Below are 25,146 nucleotides of genomic sequence, written 5' to 3'. Positions count from 1 at the left end.
GATTGGATTCAGTTATCTCATTTCATTTCGTAAACAGTAACTAAGAAAGCCAACGTGGAATACAATTCTAAATTTGAATGCCCAAGTAAAATCCCTCTCTGTGACCCCCAGGGATCCAATGGGACAGGGGAGGGTACCTGGCATCAATCACTGAAGCTAGGTTTTCAGGTTCCATCCTCGGGAAGACATGTGGGAGCTGCACCAGGACATGACTGATGCAGCCTGTCATCGGGACGTTCCTCACAGCCACCTGCCAGGTGTCAGTGAGAACATTAGGAAGTGAGCTATCCCCATTGTTGACCAAATGCTGTCCTCTCCTTCTGCCTCATGACCCAAACAATACACAATACTTCATGAAAATTCAGAGAAAGAAGGAGAGAACCCACCTGGCCTTGCACATTGACGCAGTACTTGTTGAACACAGAGTTGATCTGGGCATCCTGCAGGGCCCCAAACAGCAGCGTCTGACGATAGTACTTGGACCGATTATTGAGGTTCCACATGCGCACTCGAGAAAAGTCCACCCCATGTGAGTCCAAGGGCAGTAGGTTCATGTGGCTCATCAACTGCTTTGAGCAGAAGTAATACTCCATTAATACTTATTGAACACTTACCTGCTGGGCGTTGCTAACCTCTCTATAAGCCCATCATCTTATTTAACCCCATGAAGTAGATACTATCATCTCCCAAATTACAGCAAGAAAACAGGCTCAGATGGGTGAGTGACTTGCCCAGAGTCAAGCGAACAAGAAGAAAAGCTCAAACTGGCCACCTTGTGGATCTCTCAAAAAGGATCAAGATGCGACCTATACAGAATATTTCTTTTCAAGGAAATTCTGAAATGCCACTCTGGTCACTCTGTAAGCAACTCAGTTCCGGACTTGGACAAGAAGGGAAATGACACGGAAAACAGAGCTGCTGTCCTTCCATGACTTGGTTCCCAAAACGTTAGAAAATTCCCTGAGTGACTACATGTGCCTTTTGCTCAAAATAAAGATGACTCAACCATCGACATGCCTGTTCTATTTTAATCATATTTTTACCTTGTAATGTATATTGAAGGGTCACAAGTACCATAAGTTTATTCCCTACTTTATAAATAAGGACTCCCCTTTATCTGTCCCAAACTTACTCCAAGTCCTGGGGTTGTAGAAAAGGTAAATGCTCACATGCCTTATAAAAATAAACCTATAGTTCTGTGATGAGGATTGTTCCAAAGCACAATCCTAAACCCCAAAACATTGCAGAGTATGTTGAGAGGGAGAAAAAAATTATACTACAAATTACAGTAGGGGGACAAAAACATCTTACGTTTCTCTGTAAAACATCACAAATTAAGAAATCATGAGCAATGTTTTCCCATCTCCACTGAAGACCAAACAAAAGAGAACGAGCATAAATAGGAGGAACTATTTTAGATAAAAACATTCCTGGTGAGGAGGGATTTCAATCAGTCAACCAACCAACCAACCAACCAACCAACCAACCAACCACACTAAACTGGTCTATTACTAGAAGCAACTTTTAAGGGGAAGAAATCTTTTCTGGAGATTTGAAAATGTTGACAAGAATTTTAATCTTTCTGGATACTTTACTGACCAACTTGTGGGTAGAAGAGGGGACAACATTTCCCGTTTTCAAATTGGAAAATGTGGAATATTTCCATTTCCAAGCTGAGTTTTAATCTGGACTTTAATAACCATTTCAGACTCAAACCACTGAGCTTCTTGTCTCTAAATGTTAATGACCAGCATTACCAAGACATGCTCCCAGTTCTGCATCAGGTAAATGTCAGCTTGATCAATGATGAGAAGCTCAATACAAGACAGAAAGTCAAAATCTCTCTTCTTCTCTCCTTCTCCACCAATGATGGTCCTCAAGCCCAGGGGGGAGGCAATGAGGATGTCTGACGAATAGAAGGGGGCATAAAGTCAGATGCTTCTCTGCAGTATTGCCACCCCTATACACAAAACAGCCAAGCACACATCAGTTCATGAGTCACCACCAAGCCATTAGCTTCCACCCTCTCCAACTGCAGCCTCCCCTTGTACCTTCCACATCTTCCCCTTTGCATGTAATTGTGCTCAAACTGCTTTAATTATTAAAATCATCATCGTCATCATCATCATCCCTCCTTTGCATCTACGGTCCCTTCTAGCTCCCACCCTCTTCTTTTCCTTCACTGGCAAACCTTCCAAAAAATTATCTCTACTTTAAAATCTCCCACTGACTCCTTAATGTACTGCAATCTGCCTCTGAGTCTCAGGACACCACTGAAATGACTCTTGCCAAGGTCACCAACAGCTCTCAGTTACCAATTCAATGGCACTTTAGTGTTTCTTGTCACGAATGCATAAGCACACCCTCCTTGAAATGTTCTTTTCCTTACTGGTGGTTTCTATCACTTTAACACTTACTTCTATTACTGACCTGGTTCTTATCTATTTTTCCATATTCAAAGAGCTCTTCAACAAATCCCTGGATTCACCCACAAGTTCTCTTTCACTCTACATAAAGCTTTGGATAAGTATATTCACTAATTATGGCTTTAACATTATCATCACAAAAATTTATATTTCCTGCCCACATCTCTTTCCTAAGCAACAAGTAGCAGTCTGTAAAGAGCCCAGATCATATGTGAAGGAGATTCACTTGCTAATCTTAAAGCATCTACCAGAGGGGCAGAAGTTGGCTGGGACTCTCTCTGGGGACAGAATGCTGGCAGATGCCATTTTTACAAATTCCCTCTACCTTGATGGCACTGGTGGGTGCCACTTTTTTGCACTCTCACTCTAAGTTGCTAACAGTGGTGGTGGGTGAGTACCCCCTACCCCACGGCCCTGCACTGCCTGTGTGCAGCACTGACAAACATGGACAACGAGCAGCCACGCCTACCCCATCTCATGCCACTCGCGGGACATGACCTGAGGCAACAATCGCATGTAGCCCACACAGGGGACACTCCTTGAGCACCAGGCTCAGGCAGATGGGGGTGGGACTGCATTTCTAGACTCCATGGGAGTGAAACAAACAGAGAGAGTTTATAAGATGACCAAGAACTAGGAAAAAGTTAAAAATACAGTTCATCTCCCACACAGGGCCACTCCTTCAAGACGGGGCAGTAACTGTTTTGCATAATACACAGAAACAAAGACAGAGAGTCAAGCAAAATGAGGAAGCAGAGGAACATGTTCCAAATGAAGGAACAAGATAAAACCCCAGAAAAAATATTTAATGAAACAGATGTAAGTGATTTATCCGATAAAGAATTCAAAGTCATAGTCCTAAAGATGCTCACCAAACTTGGAAGATGAATGAACGAACACAGTGAGAAACTCAAGAAAGAGACAGAATATAAGCAAGTTCTAAACAGAACTCACACAGCTGAAGATTATAATAATTGAACTGAAAAATACACTAGAGGGAATCAACAGCAGACTAGATGGTAGAAAAGAACAGATCAGTGACCTGGCAGACAAGGTAGCAGAAATCACCCCAACAGAACAGCAAAGAGAAAAAATATTTTTAAAATATGAGGACAGTTTAAGGGAACTGTGGGACAACATCAAGTGTACTATCATCGGTGTTAAGGGGTCGCAGAAGAAGAGAGAGAAAGGGGCACTAACACCCACATTATAGGGGTCCCAGAAGGAGGACAGAGAAAGAAAGGGGCAGAAAACTTATCTGAAGAAATAATGGCTAAAAATGTCCCTAACCTGGTGAAGGAAACAGACATTCAGGTCCAGCAAGAACCAAGAGTCCCAAACAAAATGAACCCAAGGAGATTCATACCAAGACACATTATAATTAATACGTTAAAAGTCAAAGGTAAAGAGGGAATCTTAAGCAGCAAGAGAAAAACAACTAATTACAGACAAGGGAATCCCCATAAGAATATCAGCTGATTTTTCATCAGAAACTTTGTGGTCCAGAAGGAGATGGCATGATATGTTCAAATATGCTGAAAGGAAAAAACTTCCAACAAAGAAGGAAGGAAATAATAGAAGTCAGATGAGAAATACTGAATAAATGAAATGGAGACAAAAAAAAGATCAATGAAACTAAGAGCTGGTTCTGTGAAAAGATAAACAAAATTAACAAACCTTTAGTCAGACTCAATAAGAAAAAAAGAGAAGGGGCCCAAATAAAATCAGAAATGAAAGAGAACCTATAACTGACACTACAGAAATACAAAGTATCATAAGAGACTACTACGAACAATTATACACCAACAAGTCAGATAACCTAGAAGAAATACATAAATTCCGAGAAACACACAATCTTCTAAAACTGAATCATGAAGAAAAAATGTGAATAGATCAATTACTAGTAATGTGATTGAATCAGTAATCAAAAAGCTCCCCAAAAACAAAAGACCAGGACCAGAGAGCTTCATGGTGAATTCTACGAAATACTTAAAGAAGATTTAATACCTATCCTTCTCAAACATATTTCAAAAAACTGAAGAGGCGGAAACACTTCCAAACTCATTTTATGAGGCCAACATAACCCTGATACTGAAACACCACAAAAAAAGAAATGTACAGGCTACTATGCCTGATAAACACAGATGCAAAAATCCTTGACAAATTATTAGCAAACTGAATCCAACAATACATTAAAAGGACCATACACTATAATCAAGTAGAATTTATTCCAGGGATGCAAGGATGGGTTGACAAAGTGGGTATAGAGGGAACGTATCTCAACCTAGCAAAGGCATATACGATAAACCCACAGCTAACATCATATTCAGTGGTGAAAAGCTGAAAGCATTTCCTCTAAAATCAGGAAGAAGACAAGGATGCACACTTCTGCCACTTTTATTCAACATATTATTGGAAATCCTAGCCACAGCAACTAGGCAAGAAAAAGAAATAAAGGATACCCAAATTGGAAAGGAGGAAGCAAAACTGACTATTTGCAGATGACATGATACTTTATGGAGAAAACCCTAAAGACTCCACCAAAAAACTGTCAGAACTAATAAATAAATTTAGTAATGTTGCAGGATACAAAATTAACAAAAATCTGTTGTGTTTATATACATTAATAATGAACTATTAGAAATTAAGAAAACAATCCATTTACAATAGCATCAAAAAGAATAAACTACCTAGAAAAAATCTAACCAAGAAGGTAAAAAACTTGTACTTGGAAAACTACAAGGTATTGATGAAAGAAATTAAAGATGACAGAAACATGAAAAAATACACCATGCTCATAGATGGGAAGACTTAGTACTGTTAAAATGTCCATACTGGACACCAAGGGGGGAAAGTGGGGGTGGGGGTGGGGGTGTGATGAATTGGGAGATTGGGACTGACATGTATATACTAATATGTATTAAATGGATAACTAATAAGAACCTGCTGTATAAAGAAATAAATAAAATTCAAAAACAAAGTCCATACTACCCAAAGAAATCTACAGATTTAATGCAATCCTTATCAAAATACCCATGACATTTTTCATAAAACTAGAATAATCCTAAAATTTGTACAGAGGATCCTGGGGATTTGTGCAAAGGATCCTGAATAGCCAAACTGATTATGAGAAAGAAGAACAAAGCTGAAGGTATAACACTCCCTGATTTTAAACTACACTACAAGTCTACAGTAATCAAAATTGTACGGTAATAGCACAAAAACAGACACAGATCAACAGAACAGAGAGCCCAGAAATAAATCCATATTTATATGGTCACTTCATCTATGACAAAGGAGACAAGAATATACAATGCAGAAAAGACAGTCTCATCAACAAATGGTGATGGGAAAACTAGACAGCTACATGCAAAAGAATGAAACTGGACCACTAGCTTACACCATCTACAAAAATCAACTCAAAATGGATTAAAGACTTGAACATAAGACCTGAAAACCACAGAACTCCCAGAAGAAAACATAGGCAGTAACTTCCCTGACAACAGTCTCAGCAATATTTTTTTGGATCTGACTCCACAGGCAAGGGCAATGAAACCAAAAATAAACAAATGGGACTACATCAAACTAAAAAGCTTGTGCACAGCGATGGAAACCATCAATGAAACAAAAAGGCAATCTACTGAATGGGAGAGGATATTTGCAAATCTAGTAAGGGGTTAAGATCCAAAATATATAAAGAACTCATGTAACTCATTATCAAAAAACCCCAAACAGGGCTTCCCTGGTGGCACAGTGGTTGAGAGTCCGCCTGCCGATGCAGGGGATATGGGTTCGTGCCCTGGTCCGGAAAGATCCCACGTGCCGCGGAGCGGCTAGGCCCATGAGCCATGGCCGCTGAGCCTGCGTGTCCGGAGCCTGCGCTCCGCAATGGGAGAGGCCAAAACAGTGAGAGGCCCGCGTACTGCAAAAAAAAAAAAAAACCGCAAAAAAAACCCCCCAAACAATCCAATTAAAAAATAGCAGAGGGGGCTTCCCTGGTGGCGCAGTGGTTGAGAATCCACCTGCCGATGCAGGAGACACGGGGTCGTGCCCCGGTCCGGGGGGATCCCACATGCCGTGGAGTGGCTGGGCACATGAGCCATGGCCGCTGAGCCTGCACGTCCAGAGCCCGTGCTCTGCAACGGGAGAGGCCACAACAGTGAGAGGCCCGCGTACAGCAAAAAAAAAAAAAAAAAAAAAAAGCAGAGGACCTGAATAGACATTTTTCCAAAGAAGTCGTACTGATAGCCAACAGTCAAATGTAGAGATGCTCAACATCAGTCATCAGGAAAATGCAAATCAAAATCACAATGAGAAATCAAAACTACAATGAGGTACCATCTCACACTGGTCAGAATGGCCATCATTAAAATGTCTACAAATAACAAATGCTGGAGAGGGTGTGGAGAGAAGGGAACCCTCCTACACTGTTGGTGGGAATGTAAGTTGGTGCAGTCACTATGGAAAACAGTATGGAGTTTCCTTGGAAAACTAAAAATATAATTACCATATGATCCAGCAATCCCACTCCTGGGCATATATCTGGACAAAACTATAATTCAAAAAGATACATGCACCCCTATGTTCACAGAAGCACTATTCACAATAGCCAAGACATGGAAACAACCTAAATGTCCATTGACAGATGAATGGATAAAGATGTGATACATATATACAATGGAATACTACTCAGTCATAAACATGAACAAAATAATGCCATTTGGCAGCAACATGGATGCAACTACAGATTATCATACTAAGAGGAGTCTGTCAAAGAGAAAGACAAATACCATATGATATCACGTATATATGAAATCTAAAATATGGCACAAATGAACCTATCTACAAAACAGAAACAGACTCACAGACCTGTGGTTGCCAAGGTCAGGGGTGGGGAAAGGGATGGACTGAGAGTCTGGGGTTAGTTGATGCAAACTATTACCTTTAGAATGGGTAAACAACAAGGTCCTACTGTATAGCACAGGGAACTATATCCAATCTCCTGGGATATGTCGTAATGCAAAAGAATATAAAAAAGGATGTATATATGTGTATAACTGAGTCACTGCCATACAGCAGAAATGAGCACAACATTGTAAATCAACTATACCTACTCCAATTTAAAAAAAAAAGAAGAATGTATCAGGTGGCTAGTAAGTGCTGTGATCAAAATGAAATAATATAAAATGATAGGCTGTGATTTTGGAGTTATAAATTCTTACAGCCACCATGTATTATAAGTTGCTATTAACCAAAGCACAGAGAGAAAAAAAACCACAATGAGATATCACCTCAAACCTGTCAGAATAGGTCTTATCCAAAAGACAAGAAATAACAAATGCTGGCAAAGATGTGGAGAAAAGGGAACCCGTGTGCATTGTTAGTGGAAATGTAAATTGGTGCGGCCACTATGGAAAACAGTATGGATGTTCTTCAAAAATTAAAAATAGAATCACCATACAATTGAGCAATTCAACTTCTGGGTGTTTATCCAAAGAAAAAACCCACTAATTCAAAAAGATATATGCACTCCTACGTTCAGTGAAACATTTATAATAGCCAAAATATGGAATATGGAAGCAGCCTAAGTGTCCACAGATGACAAATGGATAAAGATGTGGTGGGTACACACACACACACACACACACACACACACACAATGGAATATTACTCAGCCATAAATGAATGAAATCTTGCCATCTGCGACAACAAGGATAGACCTTGAGGGTATCACAGTAAGTGAAATAAGTCAGACAAAGACAAATATCCACAGCATGTGACTTCACTTATATGTGGAATCTAAAAAACAAAAAACCAGACGGATAGATACAGAGAACAGACTGGTGGTTGCCAGCAGGGAGGGCGGGGTTGGAGGGTGGGCAAAATGGATGGGGGAGATCAGGAGGTATAAAACTTCCAGTTATAAAGTGAACAGGTCACAGGGATCCAATGTATGCCATGGGGAATATAGTCAATAATATTGCATTAACTTTGTATGGTGACAAACGGTAACTTTACTTATTGCTGCGATAAGTTTGTAAGGTATATAGACATTGAATCACTATGTTGTACACCTGAAACTAATATGTCAATTATATATCAATTAAACAAAAGACTGATTTATCAGCTCCTTGTTGGCCGCCTGCATATGTTTAAAACTAACCATAAGCTCTAATCCCCTTGCACTGCACACTCTGGCCATGCTAAAGCCTCTGAATCCTAAGTCATGCCGGTTTATTCACCCTGATGCCTCCACACTTGCCATTTCCTGTCTGAAACTTTTTCTTCCACTCTCATCGCTCCACTTTGTACCTGGCTAAATCTGACTCAGGTTTCAACTTAGTATGGATGGTACCTCCAACAGAAGGCCTTCCCTAACAGTCCTGAGCCCATTTTGAGTAAGGATATTTGCTTTAAATACTTTTAACTAGAACACCCACTATCCTCTAACCGTAAGACATCTCATCCCATACTGTCTGATTTGTCTTAAGGCTGGACTTGCTTAACAGTAACTTTTAATTCCATATCTCCAGCTTAACAGTGCCTGGCACATAGTAGATGCTTAATAAGTGGTAAATGGGCATACGTGACTAATAAATATTTTCCAGGAACTTTTTCAATGAACAAGCAACCAAGTACATGGGAGCTGAATGACAAACAAGCAAAAATGTGCAAAGCTGGGTGGGAGTCAGTAAGTCCAGAGTGGAGATAATTCAGGTGTGGGCACTCCACATGGCAGGCAGGAGGGAAGTCCATTACGTACAGATGCTCTAGTTTATTCATCTTCCCCAGACTGACCCACCCAGCCCCATCAGCTCCAACTCCCCCAAGAAGCCCTGTAGCATTGACTGTGAGCTACCAGCTATAGGCATGCTGAGACATTTGTTATAAACATGCAGGTGCCTTTCATACATGCCTTCACAGACACTCCATCCCATTAGCCAAGTATGTACCCCATTAGCCAAGGCAAGACTCTCCCCTGGCAGACGAGTGGTCTCAAATGCGTCCTGGTTCTGCTAGGAGGCTGAGACAGTGACCCTCTGAAAGAATGCCTAATTCCAGGCTTCTAGCTTCCAGCTATGTGCACCTCACACCTCAGGTCCCTCAGGGTCTCAGTTTTGACAAGGAGGAATTACCAGTCCTGAAGTGGTCATCGATGTTGCTGACAAATACAGCTTCATAATCCTCAGGCCTCTTCAGGTTGGGTGGTCTCTCCTTGGGATCTGAGCCATACTCTCCATTAAACCTCTTTTTGTTGCTTACAATTATTTTCTTCTTGCTGTCGCCCTCAAGAAGACTGATGAAGAGCTGTACCACCCGCAAAGCAGCTTCCCGGAATGGCACCACTATCGGCACCTGTGGAGGGAGTGATGGGCAGCCTTGGAGGGGCAAGGGGAAGGAAGGACAGCTCGAGGTGAGCCTGCTGGGGACCTAAGGAGCCCTCCGTTCCACAGCCCCTAGCCAAGGACCACATCCGTGTCACCCCCTTTACATAGGACCTGGCTCAGTACTGAAGACTGAGCATCTTTCCGACCCACAGCACCATGTCCTATGGACTTCAATCTCATGGCTCCTTGGGGTGGGGGAGGGGTTAATTCTTAAGCAGAATGTAGAATTTTTTTTTTTTTTTGCGGTACACGGGCCTCTCACTGTTGTGGCCTCTCCCGCTGTGGAGCACAGGCTCCGGACGCGCAGGCTCAGCGGCCATGGCTCACGGGCCCAGCCGCTCCGCGGCATGTGGGATCTTCCTGGACTGGGGCACGAACCCGTGTCCCCTGCATCGGCAGGCGGACTCTCAACCACTGCGCCACCAGGGAAGCCCAGAAATACTCTTTGAGGTAAGTCAATGCCGTTAACAGAGGTGTCCATTAGCAAAAACCCAAGGGCATAAACACACAAAGCTCTTTGAGGACAAGAAATGTTACTCATTTCTGTCTCCCACAGAACTTAGTTCAGTATTTTGATCCGTAAGACCCAAGGAATATGCTGAACAAATGAATTAGATGTATTAAGTAGAGAATAAAGTTAGTAAGGAAAGGACTAAAGCATCATTACTTTTCTAGTACATTTCCTAGTACATTTTTCAGAAATGATGATAAAGGATTTCTGAAATAAGATGATATTTCAATGGGAAATATAGGATTCAGTTTTCCAAACATTTCCAAAAGTGCTCAATTTTAACTGTTGAGGAAAAAAACAGAAGATGCTTAACAAATGATTACCTTCTAACTACCCTTGTGTAAACAATACAGTCAATGGATATAACCCCAGTCAGATCAGGCAGTTCACCAAATTCTGAATGTGATTCATGGGTAATCTACCTCATATTCTATTTTGCAATTCTAAATGGAAACAGATAATCTTATTATCCTGATGTTCAAGATTCTGAGATAGTTTCTCAGAAAGGCAACCAGCACAGCCAGAGGGGTGTAGTGATTCAGTTTGGTACAGTGCAGGGATGATGGATCAGTTTTGAAGAGGGCCAAGTTACTGTCCCGGCTGTCACACTAAGTAAGTGTCTAGGCTTTGGTTTCCCCAACTATCAAACAAGAGGGTTGGACTAAGAAATCTCTAAGAGCCATATCAGTATCAAAATCCTAAAATCCTATTAAGCCCAATGAGAAGAATCTAAGAAGATGAGGCTTCTTCAATATAGACACAGAGGCTAAGGGGTAAGGGGGTATGGGTGGCACAGTATCTAGCTCCAGCACATCATGAAAAATGTAGACAGAATTCAACGACGTAAGCTCCCAGTCCACTGGAGCTTAGGCTTATGAGCCACATAAATGTAATCATCACTTTAAGCAGTAATAAGGATACAATGCCAAAACAGGGATTTTGTTTTCCAAGGTTTACATATTTATGTGGCTTAGTGAAGAGAATCCTTGGTTCTAGTCCTATCTCTGCTACTTTTTCTCTGGTTCTCTTTAGCAAGGTCCTCTACGAATCTGGGTCTCTGTCCACAGGTGTAATATGTAGGGATTGAATAAAAGGCTCCTTAAGGTCCCATCCAGCTCTGACAATCACAAAGAAGACATTTATAGTGGAGTGTTACTTATGTAGGATCAGGGTTTATCTTTAAGGAGAGAATTATCATGGAGGTACCTCCTACTCCACTTTCCAGTTACATCTGCTGTTAGAGACGGTCCACTGAGCTGTCTGCAGCACTGCTGTGACATTACCTGGCCTATCTAATATGCTCATTCTTGGACTCATTCATGATTCCAATCATTAAACCGTCTGAGAACCTGCTAAGTGCCAGGACCCATATGTTAGAGCCTTACAGCCTCCCTGAGGGCAAAGTTCTGCTGCTGCCACTCACCTTGGGCCTCGTTAGCCCTTGGTCCCTGAAGTCATCATCATCACCCAACCCAAGTTTCTGGCTTCGGCATCTGCTGTTGTTGGCAAGCACCTGGGCATTGGCTTTGAGAACGTGATTTATCACATGCAGGCAGTACACGTGGCGGATCTCTTCCCCTTTCTTCAGGGCAGTCCTTTCTGGGTAGAACAGGTCCCGGTAAGAATTCATAATTAAGAAGAGCTCTTTCTGGAGGGGTGTGAAGGGGCTACTTGAATTTGGGGGACCAGAGAGGAACTGGCTGTTGGTCTTGATCCAGGTGGATTCCAGAGGCTTCTGGAGATGAAGTGACTTTAAGTCAATGTCCTTTGGGGGTTTAAAGGTTTCCAACTGTTGAAACCTGGATGAAAAGGCAAGCTGGCCCAGGATGGGCCACTGTGGGAGAAATGATCAAGAACTAAGTTAGAAATGAATTATACTACCTTACATTCATATAGTGCTTTATAATTTACCAAGGCCTTTCACAGATCCTTTTACAGATCCTCTCACTTTATCCTCACAACAACCTTACAAGCTAAACACTATAATGCTCTTCTTGCAGTTTAGGAAATGCTGAGGTTCAGAGGTTATAGGATTCAGACAAACAGGAGAACAGAACTAAGGGTTAGACCCCAAGGTTTCTGACTTTAGAAACCTTGTGAGCTCTTCACTAGATCAGTGGGTCACAAACTGTCCTGTGGACCACACTGTAGGAAGTCAAAATTTACTCTAGACAAAAGAAAAGGGGGCCCAACGGTCAAATAACTTCGGTAACCACCACAAAACCTAATCCCCCTCAGGGAGAGTCACATGCAGATCGGACACTAAAGGTTCTGCTGAGTCCTGTAACAAGGACTCCGTTCCACTTCGTTTGACCCAGAGTTTTCCAAATTTACTTGGACGTGGAACAAGGTTTTTGTTGTTGTTTTGGATTTTTTTTTTTGGGGGGAGACATATATTAGAATTGAAAAGAATAGTATTTTGTGGAATACCAGTTTGGGAATTTTTGCACTGTCACAAAACTGCTGATCTTAGCAATAAAGAAAGGATGACCTCTGCAATAAAAAAGAATTAACTATTGATATATGCCAACAACTGGGATGAATCTCCAAGGAATTATGCTGCGTGAAAAAAAGCCAACCTGTATGATTTTATTTATATAACGCTTTTGAAATAACAAAATTATAGAAATGGAGAACAGATTAGCGGTTACCAAGGGTTAGGAATGGGGGAAGGGAGGTGGGTGTGGTTATAAAATGGCACCAGGGAAGAGGAGGGATCTTGATGGTGCTGGAAATGCTCTGTATGTTGACTGTGGTGGTGGCCAGGGCAACCTACACGTGATAAAACAGTATAGAACTAAATAACACAAAGGAGCAGGAGCAAAAGTGAGGAAATCTGAATAAGACAGGTAGGTTGTATCAGTGGAAATTTCCTACTTGTGATATTGTACTACAGTTTTGTAAGATGGTACCATTGGGGGAAACCGGGCAAAGGGCACATGGGATACCCTTGTATTATTTCTTACAACTGCATCTATAATTATTACCTCAATAAAAATTTCAATGAAACAAGGATGACCAATTCTTATGAATAGCATCAGTGGTGAAAAAAAAAATCACCGAAAAAAGAAGCAAAAACTGCTCCATACTGAATAATTTAGGTGTGAACTTATCTCAGATATTTCAAACAAATGAACAGCAGTAGCTACTGTCTGACTGAACACTTTGTACATGTCTTCCAGTAAACTAAATTACTTTATTTTGATGCAGGCATTACTGTCCCCCTCTAACAGATGAGAACAGTGAAGATTAAAAAGGTAGATTAACTTGCCTTAGGTCATGAGATAGCCCCTTGCAGACGTTGGTCTAAACCCTGGTGTACCTGTCTCCAAAGCATTCTTATCTTATTGGTCCCCACCTTCCAGCTTCCCAGTGCCTTTTCTAGCTATGCCTGTGCCTTACTGGGCTCTTCCAGTCTTCCTCTATCTTGCTCCCTATCAAGCCATCTGCCACGGGTGTGTATCATACATTCAGGGAGACCACTAAAACCCAAGACCACTGCTTACTTTTAGCTGGTGGGTAGTTTTGGGATTTGTGGCAACAGCCTGGATTTCTTTTTCTTTCAGTTCTTTGTTTACATGTTGTGCAAATGGATCTAATTCAGAAATAAAGAATATTAGAACACTTAGGGCAAATGACAGGGATTTTCCAGTCTTCCCCTGTGAATGACATCCTGTTTTCATGATGTTAACTCATCTTTTTCCCCATCAACTTTCCCCATCATTTATCCCAGTCCAGAGCTTAAAAGTTTCTGACAGGTTCATCTCCCTAAAGCATTTCTTTAATCACATTATTCCCCACCTCAAAAACCTTTGAAGAAACTTCTTGGACTGAAATTCAACATACACCTCTAACCTACCTCTCTAATGTAATTTTTGAATTACATGGCTCTCAAATTCTTCTGCCACTGTGGCTTTCCTTCCTTTAACTGAAAATTCTATCCTCTTGTTCACCGCATTTCTATATATCCAAATAGTATCTGTTGAATGTTACCCCCTGACTCACAATAAATAACTATTTCCCAAGAGCCTACTGTGTCAGGCACAGTTCTGGCTCCAAAGAAGCCATCTCTGGTCCCCTATAGACAGTCATCACTTTCTCTCAAGCGCCCCACCCTGCCCTCAGTTATCCACACCAACACATATATGTGCATGTCCTACCTCACCTAACTAGACTGCAAGATCCCTGAGGGCAGGTACCACGTCTGATTTAACCTGCACTGGAAGACAAATGTAAATGCTCAACACTCAACTGAGGTGAACAAATGATCAAAATGGCAGGGTCAGTGCTCTGCACTGGCCACCCAACCTTCTCTTCCAGCCCCACTCATGTAAGAAGCAAAGTTAAATGACCCATTCAGGGACCCAGGTAGTAAAACTTCAAATGCAGTGCACCTTATATTAAGACCTAAGATAAAGGTGAACAATAGGAAATAAGAATTCTAGGTGATAATATATCAGTACAGACCAAACAACCAGAGAAACTTTAGGATAGTCAAGCCTCCTAATGTTTCCTCCAGGGTTTTTTTTTTAACTTTTTTTGAGTTCAGAACGCGGTTTTTGCCCAAATTCTACCTGCTACTTCTTCCTCTTGTCTAGAATAGCTAACAGAACCAAATGAGGATTAAAATTTCAACTTCAGTGGCATCGCTGGTTGAAGAATGGCACTGGGACCAAAAAAGGCAGTCAGGACCCAGAATGAGACCAACCTGACGTGCCCACCCAGGCACAGGCTAAGACACAGGACCTGAGAGACAGCAAAGCCCTGCCTCAGCCTACCACAGGCTTGTCTAAGTAACAGTCATGGGGACAGAGGCATGGCCCAGTGTTCTGTATCTTGACTTTGGCGATGACAATATAAATATACACATTTGTCAAAACTTATCGAATTATATACTTAAAATGGGTACACCTTGTTGAATGTAATTCATACCTCAATAAAGTTGATTTTAAAGTTAAATTAAACAGTCGCCTATGGGGACTTCCCCAGTGGCACAGTGGTTAAGAATCCGCCTGCCGGGCTTCCCTGGTGGTGCAGTGGTTGAGAGTCCGCCTGCCGATGCAGGGGACACGGGTTCGTGCCCCGGTCCGGGAAGATCCCACATGCCGCAGAGCGGCTGGGCCTGTGAGCCATGGCCACTGAGCCTGCGTGTCCAGAGCCTGTGCTCCACAACGGAAGAGGCCACAACAGTGGGAGGCCCGCGTACCGCAAAAAAAAAAAAAAAAAAAAAGAATCCGCCTGCCAATGCCGTGGAGCAACTAAGCCCATGCACCACAACTACAGAGCCTGAGCTCTAGAGCCAGTGAGCCACAACTACTGAGCCCATGTGTCACAACTGCTGAGCCTGCGTGTCACAACTGCTGAAGCCCGCGTGCCTAGAGCCTGCACTCCACAACAAGAGAAGCCACCACCGTGAGAAGCCCACACACTGCCACAAAGACCCAATGCAGCCAAAAATAGAGAGACTGGGGAGACAGGGTGGAGCTTTCTGGCTTCTGAGGTGCTTCCTAGTAATAAGGACCAATCAGATTAGCCACTGCCAGGTCTCACAAATCTGTAAAATTACTGCTCCAGTAAGGAAGAGCAAGTGAAGGATAGACAGAAAAATGCAAAGTACTTTTCTCCTCTTTCTCTCCCTTCCCTGCTTGGGGAAGAAAATCAGAAGTCTTCCCCTGACCCCAGCTGTGGATCGTGAGCTTTGAGGAACTGGCCTTCCCTGCTATCATTGTTCAACTGTTTGTCCTCATGAACAGCCACGCCCACTCGCAACACTGCCTAACCCTGAAAAACACAAAAGATCTCGGAGAAGCATTTCTTTCCAGCTCTACATCTAGCTGCTAAACTATCTGTTTCTATTACTGCTCATTCCAATAACAAGAGATTTAACAGGTATTAGACCACAACCACCCATACTAAGCACCAGCTGAATTCAAACAACATGAGCTGTGCTCTGACCTTGTGATGCTTTCAGAGAACAGTTGCCTCCTCTTTCCTCTTCGAGAAACTTGGTTTCTAGGCTAAAGAGTGACTCATGTTTTGCATCTGTAAACTCCTCTGGGGATTCCTCTGCTGTGCCAGGTGGCCCGTGCCCATCTTTTCCCTTAGGGTCAGCAGGTAAGGCCGCATCTGCAGTTTTGATAAAACATTTTGTAAAATTATTTACTACTCATAAATATAATTACACTTCTGTTGACAAATGAAATCTAATTCCTTAGGCTATCATTTACTTTTAAGCAAATTCAGGTAGAAGACATAAGTTTCAAAACCGAGCTTGACTGCTGACCTAGTACATGTAAAGATGTTCAAATCAGCGTTGATATAACAAATAACTAGAAAAAATGATTTCGTCATTTCTATCGAAGGGGTACTAATTAAATTACCACATATTATTTACAATGGAATATACTATGTGATTAAGCTAATGTGAACCCACAGTTACACACGTTATATCATTAAAGAAAAAAGTAACTTACAGAAATGTATGAGGCCATTATGCACATACACACAAATATATATTCACTCATATATCCATAAAAAAGTAGCCTGGAAGGTTCTATAAAATGTTAAAGGTGTTCATCCCAGGGTGGAGGAGATATACGTTAACTATATTACCCTCTTAAATTTTTACAGTAAATATATATTACTTTTATAATTTAAAAAACCAAACTTTTCATTTTTAAAAACCTAAAACATGATAGAAAAATGGAAAACCAACAAAATTTAAAAAGTCCCTAAGTCTGAGGCAATGATTTTTTTATCCGAGTACAAGTGATGAATGAAAATACTAAGAATGGTGTGTGACACCTTAAAGTAGAGACAAAAATACAGTAAGGCAAATAGGCATTAAGATAACAGAATATAAAAAGTTACCCAGATATATTCAGACAATGGACTACTATTCCAGTAATAAAAAGAAATGAATTACTAATATGAACTACACGGATGAGTCACAACAACATGAGGAGCCAAAGAAGCCACATGCAAAAGGGTACTTATTGTGTGCTTCCATTCAAATGAATTTCTAGAATAGAAAACACTAATACATAGTGAAAGAAAGCATGTCAGTGGTTGCCTGATGCCAGGCCTGGGAAACTGGCTGTAAAAGGACAAGAAGGAACTTTTTGCAGGTATTGGAAGTGTTCTGTATCTTGACTTTGGCGATGACAATATAGACAGACACATCTGTCAAAACTCATCAAATTACATACTTAAAATGGGTACACCTTGTTGAATGTAATTCATACTTCAATAAAGTTGATTTTAAAGTTAAATTAAAAAGTCACCTATGGGGACTTCCCTGGTGGCACAGTGGTTAAGAATTCGCCTGCTAATGCAGGGGACGTGGTTTCAAGCCCTAGTCTGGGAAGATCCCACATGCCGCAGAGCAACTAAGCTCGTGCGCCACAACAAGAGAAGCCACCACAGTGAGAAGCCGGCGCACCGCAACAAAGACACAATGCAGCCAAAAATAAATAAATTAATAATAATTTTTAAAAAAATAGTCACCTAGATGTTCGAGTGAGACAGAGTTCCTTTAAGCTTTCAATCCCAGCTCTTCTCTGAAGCCTCCCCTCATGTACCCTGGCAGCATGTGACCACTTTGCACCTCTTTAACACCTTATATTTATCGGTTCCATTCAGATTTGATGCTTGAAAAGTTTTGTATATTTTATGTCTATCTTCCACTAAACTTGGTTCCTCTAAGGCAGGAACAATCATCTCTTTCATAAATTGAGACCATTACAAAAACAGAATTATGTTCCCTTTCCTCTCAATCAGGGGAATTTGAAGTAGGATTGATGAAATCCTGGAAATCATAAGCAAAAACGTCATTTCTGCATTTTTATGGCCAGAGGGTCCTGTGTTTTCATCAGATTCTTGAAGATATCACAGAGCCCAACAATGTTAAGAATCTCTGCTTTGAATCCATGTGCTTTCACCCAGCTCTATGGTACAAGGCACCCTGCCCCTGGGGCAATCTGTCTGTGGTCCCTGCAAAGATGATAAACCCACATCAAAGACACTTACTCTTCCGCATGTCAGTAGACTCTACTGCCGTCTCTTCCTCCACAACAATGTCACTATCGCCGTCTTCAAGATTCATTTCTGTCTCATCTATAACACTGTCTTCTTCCTCTTCCTCCTCCTCATCTTCCTTGGAAACATCCTTTAACGTGGCAAGTAGTCTGTTGTAACCAGAAACTTGTTCTGGTTCACTCTATGCTTCACTTTCAGAACTTGGAAGTATCTAAACCCTCTGACTAAAAGGAAAATGGGGATTTTAAAAACAAAAATTATATTGTTCTTGTTGCTACCCCACGACTATCATCAGGCCCACAGTGGAACCAAGTTCAGACTTTTCTAAATAAAAACCAGCTTTTCTGCAAATATGCAATCCTATCTATTCAACCAAACCTAGCACCAAATTTGTTTAAAACAGCTAATCTAGCTATGATTCTAGAAGCTCTTCCTCTTCTTTGAACTGCTAATGTTCTACGTGGGAAGACAGCAAACTAAACACATGGAGCTTTAGGTTATAAGGCGATCTAACCTATGTGTCAGCCACTTGGCACCTTTAAAGGAGCAACAGGAAAACTTACAACAAAAAAGTGTACTTTATTTCTGAGTCCGTGGTAATGAAATAAGACCTTTGATGATTTTGCACTCTATTTTATGTTAAGCAAACATAACATTCCCTTTTAGGATTCACCAAGAGCCCTCTGGTAAGCCTCCTTAACAGGTTCTAACAGGCTACTCTCTCAGGACAGTTTCCTACTCTATACTATATTAGTTATCACAATGGCATCTTAACAGACATCTGCACTTAAAACTAAGCAATATTACTAAAATATAGCTTACATCTAAAATCAGAAAGAGTGGAAATGTAGCCAAACATTATTACCATATATAATCTTAAAAGTAACCGTCCAGAATCTACTATCATAAAGAAGGTATAAAGCATTACCAGTTGACAAGTCTGTGGTTTTGCTTCCTTTCTGGAAACCCTGAGAAGAAACAGGCAATGTTAAACTTTAACTGCTAGTATGTAGCAATTAGGAAAAGCCTAATGATACAACTTTAAATGAACATGACAGACTATACCGTTATAAATACATTATATCTATTGTCAAGTTAAAAACTCCATATGCATTTGGACAGGTTTTGTAAGGATATGCCAAATAGATAATAATAGACGAATGAAAAGGTCTAACAAGACCACATGACAAATACTACAGTCACACAGTAACAGGCTCTCATCCAAAAGATGGGAAATTTTGGCAAATACAAGCCCTCGGGGTTCACCTTTTCTAGCAAATTCCTTAAGTAGATTATCCCTCTAACTGTTGATAAAGCAGCCCAAAGGGGTGGGATGAGCACTAAGATCATAACTGAGAGTCTGGACACTTATAGAGGAACCCACAACTACCCAAACATTAGTTTCCTCATGGTCACTGAATACATAGGTGATGTCGAGGGTCCCAAGCAATTCTATTTTTTTTAACTTATTTAATTTATTTATTTTTGCCTGCTATGGCTCTTCGTTGCTGCGCCCGGGCTTTCTCTAGTTGCGGCGAGCGGTGGCTTCTCTTGTTGCAAAGCAGGGGCTCTAGGCTCGCGGGCATCAGTAGTTGCACCACCCTGGCTCAGCTGCTGTGGCTCGCGGGCTCTAGAGTGCAGGCTCAATAGTTGTGGCGCACGGGCTTACTTGCACCGCGGCATGTGGGATCTTCCTGGACCAGGGCTCGAACCCCTGTCCCCTCCATTGCCAGGCGGATTCTTAACCACTGCGCCACCAGGGAAGCCCCCAAGCAATTCTTTAAAAGCATATAAAACGAAAACAAGCTTATAAAATCTCCGCCCAGTCGCCACACGGGAGGCGTGCCGTCTAGCATAAAACTACAGGCTCAACAAAGGGTAGGAAGTCCGGTGAAGAACCCCATCTCAGGCGGGAAGCCGTCAGGATCCCCGGGCGAGCTAGGCCGGCGCCGGGGCAGCGTGGGACGCGGCGGGAGCTGCCCTGTCACTACCCCCGGGGCACCGGCGGACCAAACGCGGGGACACGCGGGCTCCCACCGGGAAAGGACGCCGGCAGCGCCGGTCCCAGCCTTGCCTCTCCATACGTGTCATAGAAGGGATGCTCCTCGCCGAAATCCCTTATCTAAGGGATTTCTGCTTCTTCTGCTTTTTAGTTAGGGAGCTGAGCAGCTGGCTCTGGCTCCGGCTCCGGCTCCCGCGTTTGCCCATGGGGAAGACGGCAATTCAGCCAACCTCCAAGAATCGCGTTTTGCACCCGGAAGTAGTCTCGTCAACCCACTCACGCGGGCTTGCCAACGGCGCTTTACGGCGGAAGCAGGGTGCCATAAAGCAGACCCGCTTTACGTCGCGCTTGTACGACAGGCGTTAGAACTTCCTGTTTCCCATTCCGCCCCCTAGCGAGGCTCTTTGGAAGCACGTGCACGCATGCGCAGCTTTTCTCTGAGCCCCGTAAGGAAGGCAGGCAGGGAGGCTTCGGGCTTCCCCAGGTGGGTAAATGGGTGGGTGTACTTTGTGCGTCTGTTTTGGCTGTGAGAATCAGCCTGCATAAACGTGTAGTGACTGAGATGGTTGAATGCAGTGCCTTTATATTATGCCATAATACAAATACCAACTAACATTTAAGGCTGCCGGTGCATCTCAGTTCATCCTCACAACAACAGTAAACAAATAGGCCTTGTTAATAAGCCTGATATTGGAGATGAGAAAGCTGATGCTTACAAAAGGTTACATACACACTAGCAAGAGAGGAGATGGAAACCTAATTCTCTCTGATGCGAGCACAGGCTTTTCCCACTAGGATCTGCCACATGCGTGTGCCATGTGAAGAATGAGGACGCAAGGCTGAGATTCCCGCCCTTTACCCTACCCCCTCATTTTCTGAAAGGATTGCAAGGGCCCTTGGTAACAAATTTGTTCTGGCACTTTTCATGTTATAAAAGCAAAAACACATCCAGAGAGGTAAAGTGACTTTCCTAAATCACCCGGAGAGTCGATGTTACAGAAAGCAGTAAAACTCAATAAAGTGTCTCAAAACTGAATTGGGGCAAATTGGGATGGAAAACTTTTAAAGGGTAAGTAACTTTTCTATATCTGGGTCGTGGTGGTGGTTACACCTTGTATACAATTACCGAAATTAATCAAACTGTACCTTTAAAATTGGTACATTTTAATGCAAGTAAATAATAACCTCAATAAACAAAGAGGGAAAAAACAGCGCAACTGGACTTAATACTCTAGAGACAGGCAGAGTGTGCAGGGATACTTAAAAACCACAGGATAGGGCTTCCCTGGTGGCGCAGTGGTTGAGAGTCCGCCTGCCGATGCAGGGGACCCGGGTTCGTGCCCCAGGTCTGGGAAGATCCCACATGCCGCGGAGCGGCTAAGCCCGTGAGCCATAGCCGCTGAGCCTGCGTGTCCGGAGCCTGGGCTCCGCAAGGCTCCGCAACTGGAGAGGCCACAACAGTGAGAGGCCCGCGTACCGAAAAAACAAAACAAAACAAAAACCACAGCATAAACACAGAGGCACTTTGTTTCTAATAGTAACTTACAATGTCAATCATAAACCACAGAATTCACCTGAATATTTAAGGTAAAATAGGAGCCATCAAAGATAGTGTTCACTGCCTCTGCTATTAGACGACTGTGAGAGAACTGGACCTTTGTCCAATACCATGTCACACCTATACAAGTCACACTACAACTATTCAAATCCTAGTTTTCTCCTTCTGGGGACCATCTACTCCTAATTAGATTCTGGGAGCTTAGGGTGGGGCAGGGAGGCAAGGGGGAGGGAGGATCAAGAAAATATGCAAACAGCAGGTAGTGCCAGCTGATGGCCCAGCCAAGGAACCCAGAAACAAACACACATCTGTCTCCTGTCTCATTTCAACATAAAAAGTACAGTCACTTACGTAAACAAAAGGCTGCTTGCAAATCTCATCATACATACTAAGGCACTAACCACAGTATAACCTGGCTATGACGATAAAGTCCTACAATGTTTTTTCTCCTCCCACCCTATTCCAAGTGCCCCAGCTTCCCTCCCCAGAGGCAACCAGTTTCTTGGTGTTCTTCCAGAGATCTGCTATAAAAAGCTATACTCATGAGCACTTGATGTGACTCTTTACTCTCTCCTGCTTTCCATGTCATTGTAGTCCTATGGACAGGTCTAGACTGTTCCCAGGTTCAGACACAACTGTGCCCTAGCTCCACCCAAGTGGTCTCATCATTGGCTCACTGAGCCCGCTTCTGAAAATATTTATATTAGCCTTTGACAACATAAAAGGGGATGCTTTGTGAAATTTTAACCTGAGACTTCGCAATTTAAACATATTTTTCATGCCTCCAGTGAAAGTTCTCTTAGTAAAACCCACACAAAGAAGATGCATGTGCCAACTAGTGAAGGCCCTGGGAAAATTGTAATAAAGGCAAAATTTGTTCTTCCCTTTCTTCTTCCCATGCTCAGCCCTTCCTTTTCCATCCTGCAGGGTTTTCTTTGCCCTTTGCCCTCAGGGACTCAGTATTTTCAGGGGTAAAAACAATCCAGGAAATAATCTTTTATACTAGTTTGTAAAGAGAGGCTGATGAATTAATGTTACTTGGGTATTTCAATTCGGGGAGACTCCCTAGGATAACGATCTCAAGGGGTGGGAGGGCGGTGGCTGTCCCTTAAGACAAGATGGTCAGAATATTCAGAAAAGTGTTAGTTTTTCTTTATTAAAAACTTTTTCTTTGGAAAATTTCAAGTATATACAAAAGTAGACAAAAGAGTATAATGCACTCCCATGTTCCCATCCCTTGGCTTCAATGCAAGGCCATCTTGTTTCATTTATATGCCCACCCACTACCCCTAACTCCCGCCCCTGTATTATTTTTGAAGCAAATCCCAGACATTGTATTATTTTATCTGTAAATATTTATTTCTAAATATCTAAAAGATAAGGGTTCTTTCTTTAACATAGCTACAATGGCACTATTTCACCTAAAAAAAGATGATAACAATTATTTAATATCATCATGTAACCAGTCAGTATTCAGATTTCTGATTGTCTCATAAATGTCGTCTTTTTTTTTTACACTGTTAGTTGAACATGTTCTGCTATTCTCTGTGTTTCTCGCGAATACATTGTGGGATTTAGAACTTTGATCAGATTTCATGATAGCTGATATTTTATACTTCCATCAAGAGGCGTATACCATCTGGTTGCCTTTCATTTTGTGATGTTACCAGTCATTGGTAGTCAATGTCTAAATTCGTTAATTCATTAGAGGTCACATTCTAATTCTATCATGAGGTGATATTCTAATTCTATCATTTCTTCTTCACTTACTTGCTGGACTATTTCTATGAAAGCAAGCTTTTCCTTCCCCTAAATTTTGCTTACCCAGTGGTACTGTTTGTATAGGAAAAGCAGAAGAAATGCTTGATTCTCTCCCTTCATTTACTAATTTTCAACACAAGGAGTCAATTCACTGGATCTTCTAATGTTGACCAATCAACTTTTTTTAAATTTTTAGTATCATTATGAACTCATGGAATTACACAAATTGATGTGTTTTAATCCCTTGCAAATATTATGGTGTACATGATTGGAAAGAGCTTATTTGACATATAGTGATGTATTTGAAAAGACAAACTATGTCCTAATACAAACCACAGAAAGTAAACGGGAGTCTATCTGAGATTCTCAACAGAGCAGGAATGGGAAGGTGGGGAAGGAGCACAATTTGAGGATACAGATCAGATGCTGGGGAAGTTTGAGTTTTGAAATTTATGTGATAATATACGTGGTAACAAGGGCACATGTATTCAAGATATGTTGACAGGGAGCCATAAATAATCCAAAGGTATGACTCTCTAATTATGAAAGCTCCGACACCTCAGCTACTGATTTGGGAAGATTCTGGGGAAGGTGTGTGTGCACCCACACATCTGTCTCCTCCTAGATGCCTCAAATCAGACAGTCTCCTCCACCACATGTATGCATACATGTCTGTATACACCCCAAAGCCATCCAGCCTCTTCCTGAGAGTGCTGGCAGAAATCCATAAATGAATCTATCTCACTTTCCAACCCAGACAATGAAACAGACTTTGGCTTGGGACTTTAGGAGAATTCTCCACTAACATGTTCAGAATTACTTGTTTCTGACTCTCTTCTTATCCTTGGACCAAGCTGAGCACTGGTAAGTGTTCTCAGAGAAGCAGCTTTCTTTATTCCAAACTTGGATCTGTATAAGAGGAGGAGGAGGAAAAAGAAGGCTCAGTAACTCCCTTGGAAGTACGCTGCCCACCTGGGGCCCTCCCTCCAAACTTCTTCCCTTCAGCACCAATCTAACAGCCCACTTCCATCTCCCCTGGCAAAGAAAGTTGTCACTGGACCTGCAGATAAAAGAGACAAACAAGAAGTTACAAGTACCATGAGCATGAGGGTTCATAGTCCTGATTTCAAATATGTTTCCCTGTTGGGACAGAGCAGTGTCCTGATTTTGACTTTGGTCAGCACCAAACTACCTATCCTTTGATTATCTATGGCTATGATATGAGATCGTGGATATGAAAGCTCTCTGAAATTGGACAAGTGCTGTGTGGATGGGAGGGCTTCTCACTGCTATTATCGGCTTTTTGTTTCCTCCTGTAAATCATTCTCTCCAGGCCTCAGTCAAGTCCTTGAGGGCAGCAAGGCGCAGGCCAGACAGGAACTCCTGTAAGTCAGGAGCTCCTGGCACAGGGCTAGGGGCAGGGCGATCTCCACGAGCAATGGAGAATGTGTTGACTTCAGAAA

General features: G+C 42.1%; 1 pseudogene across 1 annotated transcript; it reads right to left on the bottom strand.

The window, feature by feature from the left end:
- Positions 1-2: 2 nt before the first annotated feature.
- Positions 3-23,596, bottom strand: LOC308609983 (U3 small nucleolar RNA-associated protein 25 homolog; annotated as a pseudogene). Its single transcript has 11 exons — positions 23,590-23,596; positions 19,852-20,026; positions 19,291-19,330; positions 18,354-18,586; positions 16,281-16,451; positions 13,832-13,920; positions 11,749-12,159; positions 9,563-9,782; positions 1,758-1,960; positions 387-569; positions 3-250 (listed from the first exon to the last, which is right to left on the bottom strand). The product of its transcript is annotated as a U3 small nucleolar RNA-associated protein 25 homolog (transcript).
- Between the last annotated feature and the right edge of the window lie 1,550 nt (positions 23,597-25,146).

The sequence above is a fragment of the Mesoplodon bidens genome (assembly GCF_964165515.1).
Source record: "Mesoplodon bidens genome assembly, contig: HAP1_SCAFFOLD_423, whole genome shotgun sequence".
Taxonomy (NCBI): Eukaryota; Metazoa; Chordata; class Mammalia; order Artiodactyla; family Ziphiidae; genus Mesoplodon; species Mesoplodon bidens.
The sequence above is the reverse complement of the archived record's forward strand: the minus strand, read 5'-3'. Positions and strand labels throughout refer to the sequence as shown.